Source organism: Dermacentor silvarum, chromosome 1 (genome assembly GCF_013339745.2).
Source record: "Dermacentor silvarum isolate Dsil-2018 chromosome 1, BIME_Dsil_1.4, whole genome shotgun sequence".
NCBI classification, from domain to species: Eukaryota; Metazoa; Arthropoda; class Arachnida; order Ixodida; family Ixodidae; genus Dermacentor; species Dermacentor silvarum.
Window position 1 is genome coordinate 381,707,210 of NC_051154.1, and position 10,663 is coordinate 381,717,872.

Here is a 10,663-nt window from a genome sequence, read left to right on the forward strand (position 1 = left end):
CCACCCATGTATGCATAAATATATTACCTTTCATAACAGTTACACTGGAAACTTCGTGTGACCTCGAAAGATTCTTCACTGAAGTGACGTACGAGCTTATATGAGTATTTGCAAGACCTCAGAGTAGGAGACAATTCAGTTTTACAGCCTGAGTCCCCTCGCACCGCCAAGGGACTGGCGTCTCTTGTTTGAGCAATGCGATAAGCTGATTCAGTTAAACACGTTAGGGAGATACATGTGTTTTGTGCGTATTGAGTCGCACAAGTAGACATCTATGAAAAAGCAATGTTACGCCTTGTAAAATATTTAATACAAAAGATACAATCAAGAAATATTTTCCTTACGAAAGGTCAGTTATTGAGAAGATAAGACATAACATATTGTTACAAGCGTGAAAGTCTTGTGTTATTTGGGTATGTGTCATAACCTGTAGTGGGACGCAGATAAGAGGCGTGAAAGAAAAGGACGTTTTGCTACGGGATCACGGAACCTAGGCGAGCCATGTTTTGAGGCAACAACAACAACAACAACAACAACAACAACCTAGGCTGGCGCTCAAGACCGTCGGGTACGTCGTGTCCCAATAAACCCTCTCCTAACAGAATAACCCGTAACAGAGTGGTGGAGGTGTTGGGTACACGACGTCGACGTACTATGGAGTCCCAAGCGCTTCAATTTCGCCGGAGCCGCCGCCTTGCCGGTCTCTCGCAAACAGTCATCATGCCACAGCACGGAGGACCAGACCCAGCGTCAGTTGCAACTGCGCAAGCGTCAACGACACCTGCACTCACACAACATTACATGGAACCACGCCCGTTCGCGGGAAGAGCGGGAGAAGACGTGGACGAGTGGCTTACGCCCTACAATCGGGCGAGCCGATATAACAACTGGAACTCGGTCACCAAGCTTGACAACGTCGTCCTATTTATGAGTGAAACCGCACTGATGTGGTTCGAGAATGACGAAGAGTCTTTAACAACATGGGAACGGTTTGTTGAGGAAATAGGAAAATGTTTTGCCGACTCTGATGCAAAAAAGAAACGTGCGGAGCGAACGCTTTCCCAAAGAGCTCAAAGTCTGGGAGAGACATGCACTACTTATATAGAAGAGGTGCTCAAGCTGTGCAAGATCGTAAACCCGCGGATGTCTGAAGAAGACCGAGTCGGACATCTTTTGAAAGGTATCGCGGAAGACGTCTACAATTTCCTGATATGTAGAGAAGACCTCACCTCCGTCTCTGATGTCTTGCGTAACTGCCGCACATTTGAGACGTTGAGGACCCGTCATATCGCACCCAAATTTGGACGACTGGCAAACGTGCCCACTGTCGCCAGCGTCGATATGAGCCCGTCCACTGACCTTGCCTCTACTATCCGGGAAATAGTACGCGAAGAACTGCGGCGGCACAATGAAATAATGTACAACACGGTTCAACCGCCGGCTACGTATCCAGTATCTCACTCAGCGCCCGCAGCACCATGCGCTACTTTTCCACCGTCTGTGTGTGTCATGGACGCCGATGTGGCTGGAACTACGTGGGCACATCCGGAGACGTGTCCGTCAGAACAGCGATATGGGCGACGCTTTCAACCCAACCGTGGTGCGCAGTGGCGTACGGCTCCTGTTCAGCGTACTGACATGATGTACCCAGTTCGACGACCTCTGCCGGCTGAGCGCTTTGAGCGACATTTCATGGATCGCCCTCCTCCCTTGTGCTACAACTGTGGTGTCGTGGGCCACATTGCCAGGTACTGTAACGCGGCCCCACCACGCCGCCAGCCGCCGAGGTACGACCGATCAACAATACCTGGCCAGCAACGCGTTGGCCGTGCGTACACCTATCCAAGCCGCATGTCCAATGAGACCCCGGTAACATTGCGTAACCGTTCCCCTGCCTCCTATCGGAGCTTGACACCACCGCCTGCTCCTCGCGTACACCGATCCCCGTCTCCTCGGCGCCGCTACCCCTCGCCTTCGCCGGAACACTAGTCAGCGCGGCCGTTGGAGGTGAGGCCGCTGGACAGTCCTCGATTTTGACAGAAATACCTCCGCCAATTTTCATGTTTAAAAATAAGGTGTGTGTGCGTGTAGACGGCGTCTCAACAATGGCCTTAGTGGACACAGGAGCGACCGTTTCAGTAATGAGTCTCGAATTCAAACGCCTGCTAGGACGAAAAGTCATGTTTTCGTGGGACCATGCCGATATGTTTCGTGGAGTGAGTGGAGAACTATTATACCCTGTAGGTCTGTGCAGTGTGAAAGTTAGCTTGAGAAGTGAAACATATAACGCGGAATTCGTAGTTTTACCTCATGCTACGCATGACGTAATTCTGGGCCTCGATTTTCTGAAGTTGTGTGGTGCCAATGTTGATTGCCGAACGGGTGAAATAACTGTAGATTCGAGCCTTCCGGCCGTATTTGTGGATCACCCGCCATGTTACGAAAATGAAAGTGCCCTTTGTGTGTCTGCAGATACCGTTGTACCGCCATTGTCTGCAAAATGTGTCCCAGTCGCCTGTTCTCCTGCAACCAACAGAAAATTTGATGCTACCGTAGAGCCCGTCCCCCTTAGTTGCATTAAGAAGAATGTTCCGGTCCCTTATTGCACGCTGTCGGTTATTGACGGGCATACTGTCTTATGGACGATAAATTGCTCCAATGAACCCACAATACTACCAGAGGGTCTGAAACTTGCAGCTATATTCGTGAACATAAAGTGTTGGCGCTCGCCATCCTCGCAGAAGGCCCCGATGCCACGGATGAGTCCAATTCAGCTGCATGCGCGACGGACACTTCCATAATAGCTATGGTAAACAAATCGCTTAGTACGAACCAACGTCAGGAGCTCGCGAATATTTTACGAAACCACGTCGCGGTGTTCGACTTTTCCCAGCGAGAAGCTCCACCATCCTTTCCCCCTTCTCGTGTACAGCACCGCACAGACACAGGATCTCACCAGCCTCTGCGACAAAAGCCATACCGGGTGTCCCCTTCGGAGCGCAAGATGATCAATGACCAAGTCCGTGACATGCTAAAGAAAAACGTTATCCAAGAGTCGAGTAGGCTGTGGGCAGCCCCAGTAATTCTATAGTCAGAAAGATGGCACATGGCGATTTTGCGTTGATTACCGCCGCCTCAGCGCCGTTACCAAGAAAGACGTATATCCTTTGCCACGGATTGATGATGCTATCGATTGCCTTTCTTCGGCCTCATACTTTTCGAGTGTAGACTTGCGGCCCGGATACTGGCAGATTCCGATACACAAGGCACATAAGGAAAAAACGGCATTCGTTACACCAGACGGACTTTTCGAATTGAATGTGATGCCGTTCGGGCTGTGTAACGCGCCCGCAACATTTGAGCGATTCAGGGACAACATTTTGCCTGGCTTGAAGTGGGAAGTGTGCATGTGTTATTTGGATGTTGTCGTGATTTTCGGACGCACGTTTTGCGAACACAACGCACGCCTCAATCTTGTGCTAGAGTGCCTAGGCAAAGCACGCTTGGTATTAAACTTCAAGAAGTGTCGCTTTGGCGAACGCCAAACGCTGGTTCTAGGTCACCTAGTCGACAAAGAGGACATACGACCTGATCCAGCGAAAACGGCTGCGGTCGAATCCTTTCCACAACCTCGCTCAGTAAAAGAGCTGCGAAGCTTCTTGGGCCTTTGCTCATACTTCCGCCGGTTTATTCCCGGATTTGCTCACATCGCGCATCTATTGACGTGTCTGCTTCAGAAAGGCGTTCAATTTGACGGGACCCCAGAATGTGCGTCTGCTTTTCGTGAACTGAAGTTCCGTTTGACGTCCCATCGTTCAATTTGACTGGACCCCAGAATGTGCGTCAGCTTTTCGTGAACTGAATTTCCGTTTGACGTCCCATCCCGTTCTCAAACACTTCGACCCTGCGGCTCCAACAGAACTACACACGGATGCTAGCGGTATTGGTGTCGGCGCTGTTCTTATTCAACGCTTCGACACCATAGAACACGTCATCGCGTACGCGAGTCGCTCTCTAAGCAAGCCCGAGCGCAATTACACCGTCACGGAACAGGAATGTCTCGCAGTGATTTTCGCAGTACAGCGCTTTCGGTCATACCTGTACGGATGCCCTTTCACGATCATCACAGACAATCACTGTTTGTGCTGGCTCGTCAATCTGCGTGATACATCTGGTAGGCTCGCACGTTGGACCCTCCGTCTACAGGAGTACGACTTCACCGTTTCCTATAAAAGCGGTCGACGGCACGCCTACGCAAACTGCCTTTCGCGGCTACCGCTTCCCACAACGGACTGTGACGCGGACAACTTCGACCACTACATCGTATCCTTGGAGCCAGCATTTCCTAATCTAAATACCTTTAAGACTGAGCAGCAAAACGACGACACTTTAAGGCAACTGCTGGCTGCCAAAAAGAAATCAACAGCCAATCGCTTTTGCACACGTGATGGGCTCCTATATAAGAACTATTCTACCACAGGCTCACGATATCTCCTCGTGGTCCCGAAAAGTCTACGCACTTCCATCTTGCGGGCTATGCATGACGGCCCAACCTTCGGTCATTTGGGAGCAGCTAGAACACTTTGCCGCCTTCAAGAAAAATTTTACTGGCCTAATATGCATCAGACGACGCGGCAGTACGTGTCTAGCTGCAACGAATGTCAACGTCGCAAGCGTCCCACAAGTACTCCTCCTCGTAGACTGCACCCTGTTCCACCCCCAAGGACTCCATTCGAGCACGTCGGCGTCGACCTTCTCGGCCCGTTTCCACGGTCCTCTAACGGAAATCGTTGGATCGTTTGTGCACTGACCACCTGACACGCTACTGTGAGACGGCTGCAAGACCATCGGCTACTGCAGACGACGTGTGCCTTTTCTTGCTACGATGTATCATTCTCCGACATGGGCCTCCTAAAGTTGTTATTAGCGATCGTGGGCGGCAGTTTACTGCAGATGTCGTGGAAGAGATGCTTCGTCTATGTTGTTCAAGTTTTCGACACTCTACGCCGTACCATCCCCAAACGAACGGCCTTACGGAACGCACTAACAGAACTCTCACGAAGATGTTGTCCATGTACGTCTCAACAAATCACAAAAACTGGGACAGTGTTCTACCTTAAGTGACTTATGCATTTAACACCGCCCAGCACTAAACTACCGGCTACAGCCCCTTCTTTCTGCTTTACGCCCGGCCGCCACGTTATACCCTTGATACGATTTTCCCATTTATGAACCACGATGATGCCTGCATATCTGAGACCATCTTCCATGCAGAAAAAGCCCGACGCCTTGCTTATTGGCGCACTCTTGCTTCACAAGATCGCTCAAAGGCATGTTACGACCGCCGACGCCGACACGTCACATATGATCCAGGTGACTTAGTGTGGCTATGGACGCCGACAAGAAAACGTGGGTTGTGCGAAAAACTACTGGCACACTCTGTTGGACCTTATGTTGTTCTAGAGCGTATAAGCGAATTGAATTACCGTATAGCGCACCTCCATTCAAATGGTCGACGCTCTTCAAAGACTGAAGTGACTCATGTTGCCCGCTTGAAGACCTTTACCTCTCGAGATGCTGTTTGACTTGCCCGGTGGGCTTCGCCTGCGCGGGGGTATGTGTTACAAGCGTGAAGGTCTTGTGTTATTTGGGTATCTGCAATAAGCTGCAGGGGGACGCAGATAAGAGGCGTGAACGAAAAGGACGTTTTGCCACGGGATCACGGAACCTAGGCTGGCGCTCAAGACCGTCGGGTACGTCGTGTCCCAATAAGCCCTCTCCTAACAGAATAACCCGTAACAATATATAAACATGAGATGATATATAACAATTTCTGAACACAGCTTATGACTAGAATTATTAGCATAAGTATAATGTAATTCCATAACGCCATAGTTTGATTACATGTCAAAGCATGCCTTATGCCACTGGTTTCCTTTATTTTCCGGAGGCAGAACAAAGGATTATAAGTAAAAATTATCAGGTGCCGAAATAAATAAACACATTAACAAATAAGTAAATAAGACAACGATATCTCAAAAGCGCGAAAGGACTCGATAGCAAATATAGGAACAACGTAAATTGTGTTATTGAGAGCCAAATTCAGCATAGGACGAATAAAAATTAATAAGAAAATGCACAGATAGACTAGGGAATTTTACAAATAGCGCTACCACGCGTCTTTTCTTACCCAAATGTCCTCACTCTGTTTGCGCTGTTATGGACCCCATTTTCGTTCCTTTGTATAACTTTTTGCGTTGTTTTCTAAGCCAGGTGGTTTGCTATGACTTGTAAGTTGGTGCCTTTCTCTCCTATTAAATACACCAGGTTGTTGTCTGATTCGATGATTTCACCATCATTGAAAAAGTGTTCGTTCGGGCACTTGATCTGGAAATGAAGTCGTCGGCAATCTTATTCAGTTTGATTTTTGTGGGAGAGTTCTTTGTGGGCGTATAGTTTGTATAGTTGTCGTGCGGCTTGTATAGTTGTCAACCGCAAGTACACTTTAAGTCGCCGAAGGCAAGAAAAGGACTTCTACTATGTGGTCGACGAGACCGGTATGGCCAACGCAATTTTTTTTAGCTTGGCCATTTCCGGCAAGACGTTTCGCAGGTGTTCGCCCTTGCCCCCATGCAGTAAACATGTGCATGACGTCCCCAAATGTGTGCAATGATGCCGACCTTTGTTGACTTAAAATGTAAATCAGCATATTTCTGTGCAAGATCAGGCGTCCGGGTGCAAGGTTGTCACCGTAAGACTTTGTTATATATGCTTCGTCTTCCTTCCCTATGGCAAGCTGCTCAGTGTGGGACTTATGCTGCCACATATCAGGTGGATACCTGTTGTTTAACGAAGACAGCACTGTGTCAAGTACTTCATAGAACCTCTGGCGGTACATGTCACTCGCTGATGGAAACACGTGAGCTGAGGAACCTTCTTGATAGCGGCGTGGAGTCTTCTTTCGCCTAGCGGCTAGAACACACGGGTCCTCAACTTCTACTTTTCCTGCCTCTGCCATACATATGTGGGTCACGGCTTCAATCTGCACCGAGTTCAAGCTTGGGCCATTCGAGATGGCTGGTCCCTTCGCGTGCGCTGTCTCCCCGCGCGCCTATTGTTTTTATTCCGCTGGGGCATATACGGAGAGAGAGAGAGAGAGAGAGAGAGAGAAATGTCTTTATTGTGTCCAAAATGTGATTACAGGAGGGGGTAATGACTAGATGCCTCCCCCCCCCCCCCCCCCTTTAGACGGCGGCCGGCAGCCCCTGAGCCGCGGCGGCGTCCTCAGCCATTTGGACTACTCTTGCTTGTACGTTCGAGTCCGAGCTGAGCAGCATGGTCTCCCATTGCTCCTCATTTCTCCTTATTAAACTTGGTTGTTGTGGTTTTGAACAGTTATTGTTGTGATATTGTTTCTTTGGACATGCCCAGATTATGTGTTGAAGATCTGCTCAGTTGTTACAATGCTTACATATGGCTGCGTATACGTCTGGGTGATAGTGACTGAAGGCAATGGTGTTGGGGAATGTGTTGGTTTGTATTAGCCGCCAAGCCACCGATTGCCACTTGTTTAACGAGCAATGCACTGCCGGATTGCCCTGGCTAGTCTGTAATAATCTATGATTTCCCAAAAGGGAACCAGCCTATCTCTGCCCGACCGGCGGATTGCGAATGCGTCCGTGTTGGTGTTGGTGACGTCGTCTCTGTCTGCGAAACCTCGAGCCGCGTCATGCGCATTCACATTGCCTGGCAGGCCAGCGTGGGCTGGTGCCCAGATTATTTGTATTCCTCTAACTCGGTCTCCGTGGAAACCAGCCTGGAGGATTTTTTGCGCCTTTGACGAGATGCGTCCTTTAGCGTAATTTAATAAGGCGGTCTTGGAATCACTTATTAGAATTTTATTTTTGGGAGAAGATGTCATTGCTAGTGCAATGGCGACCTCTTCTCCTACCTCTGGAGTTGTTGTTAGGACTGTGCCTGACGCAATTGCATGTCCTTGATTATTGACTACTGCCACTGCCATGGCATCTTCATGTTCGTAGTCGGCTGCGTCTACATAGAGCACATCTTTAGAATTTTCAAACCTTCTTCCTAATGCTTTGGCTCTTTCTCTTCTTCGTTCGTTGTGCGAAGGATGCATGTGTTTAGGTAACGGAGGGACATATAGGTGTCTCCTAATGTCCGCTGTTATATCTGTTTTGATGTCAGTTCTGGATTCATAAATTATGCGCAGTGATTCCAGAATATGTCTTCCGGTTTGACTTTTCGAGAGACTCTCCATCTGGGCAGTTCTGTGAGCTTCTATCAATTCTTCTATGGTGTTATGGAGTCCAAGTGCCTCGAAACGTTCATTCGAAGTGGAGACCGGGATCCCCAGAGCTTGCTTGTAGGTTTTCCCGATCATGACGTTGATTCTTTTCTTTTCTTTAGTTTTAAGGTCTAAGAATGGAGCTACGTAGGCGATCCGGCTGAGAAAAAATGTTTGAATTAGTCTGATCAAGCTATTTTCATTCATACAGCGGTGTTTATTTGCTATGCGCGAAATAAGACGCATTGTCTGATATGTAGTGCTTTCTAACTGTCTGATGGTTTCAATATTGTAGCCGTTGTTCTGCATACGCATACCGAGGATCTTTATACTTGTAACCAGCGAGGAAAATACGCTTCCTTTTCAGCGTCAGACGGGTTCTAGCGAAGTACCGATAAGCGAGGTGCCCACTATTGGCTTTGTCGTTGGTGCTCATGCTGTGTTTGTAGCCAGTGCACATTGCAACGACCATGGCCGCGGCAGAAGCGAGCTCTACGCCTGTTTTCTATTTCTTCTTTTATTGCGACAGCAGTTGTATCGACACTCCAGGAAAGTTTTCGCTGCCGTCGTCATCATGATATTCCGTATAAAGCCCAAAAGTCATATGAGTGAGCGACCCATACAGTACGGGTGCGAGAAAAAGCCCCTAACGCTGAGCCGTATAACAGTTGATGGACATTATCTTCCCACGCGCTCAATATTCGGGTTAGTTGGAGGTAATGTGATCAAATGCGCGCACGGGGAGGAGAGCACGCGTCTTCTCTTCTGGCCCTGCCGCACCTGCAAATTACTGTGTGCGGTTGACGCTTACGCGGCCCGCGTGCCGTATCCAATTGTTGGTAATGATTGGGGAGTGCAATGATCAAGGGCTAGCAGGGTTGGCTGCTAACTTCATGCGCACCGTCTGCCTTCTTAGGCTGTTTTTCGGCGCCCCAAGTGTTGCAGATCGCATAGCCTAAGTTAAGAGACAGGGATAATTGGAGATCGCTGGCAGAAGCCGTCCAATATTGGACATAAAAATATGCAGATGATGATGATAAATGTAATTTCTGGAGTCGCAGTGAATCGCATGGCTGTACGAACCGTTCACCCCTGCTGCCGGTGTTCATCATAAAGCCAGCGTTGTGATGGCGACTGCTCGTGGTCATCCAACGGGGATATTTACAGGTTTACATGGTCCCTGCATTGCATGATGTTTGTTATTTTAAGGAGTGAGTAAATGTTGCTACAGTTCATATAGGCTATATAACCAACGTACAGACTCGTGTGAGGGCCGCACTTTTTTGCCGCAATTTCGACGAGTCTTACAAGGGACCGGGCGATTTTATCTAATTTTTCCAACTACGAGTATGAAATCCGCCGTAAACATCCGCGATCGCCTCTTCTCGCCATCTGTAGTCGTGTACAACTTTAGAAGGCAGCGGCATTTGCCCCTCGAAGGCGGATGCACACGAGCACCCACCAATGGGCGTCCACTCTAGATTGACATCATGAGCCGGGCTGCCATGTCCCCGCCTACGGAGGACATGGCAGCCCGCCCTTCGAGCTGAGCCGAGTCGCGTCAGCGGGACTATTTCTTTAGTCGCGGTGCAAATCGGCTGCTGCGCTTCAGTGGTCAGGGCGGGGCGCCTCTCCTGTGTTCTTAACTTATCACCGACTTTTTTTTTATATAGTTGCGACGCGCGAAAGTATGCTGGGCGGGAAAATTCGCAGTGTAGCGCGATCGGAATCGCACTGAACGCGATTGCTTCTCGGTTGGATTTATATATATATATATATATCAGTGAAGTAAAGAGTAACAGGAGCCGGCACAGAAGTAGTTCAAAAAATAGAAGCACGTAGGAAAAACATAACAAGACTTTACTGACGTTTCGGCCGGGGTCCGGCCTTCATCAGGAGTGCGTGTACAAGCATGCAGAGCTCAATTTATATACATATATAACGACGCGACGGCGTGCTCCCCGCAGCTTTCCCTTTCCCAAACTGGTTCCCCCTTCTCTTCTTGTGCCCCACTGGGTGACCTTGACGGCAGCATAGCAGGTCTGCGTCGCCTCCTCCTCGACGCGCTGGAGGGCATCTCGTTCTTGAGCGAAGAAGTTTCCCAACTGCGAGAGGAGAATGAACGCCTTCGTAAGGACCATTCCCGCGGCGTGGAGCAACAGACCCAAGTCGTCGCCTCCCTTCGAGCGGAGGTTCGTTGCCTGCGCGACGAGCTGTCGCGACGTGCAACTGCCATGCCTGTGAAGACACCTGCCGACTCCAGAAAGTCATCCACCCTTACTACTTCTTCTACTCCTGCCTCAACGCGAGCTAATGTACCTGTGTTACAACGCGCTGCTGAACGACGAGATTCTG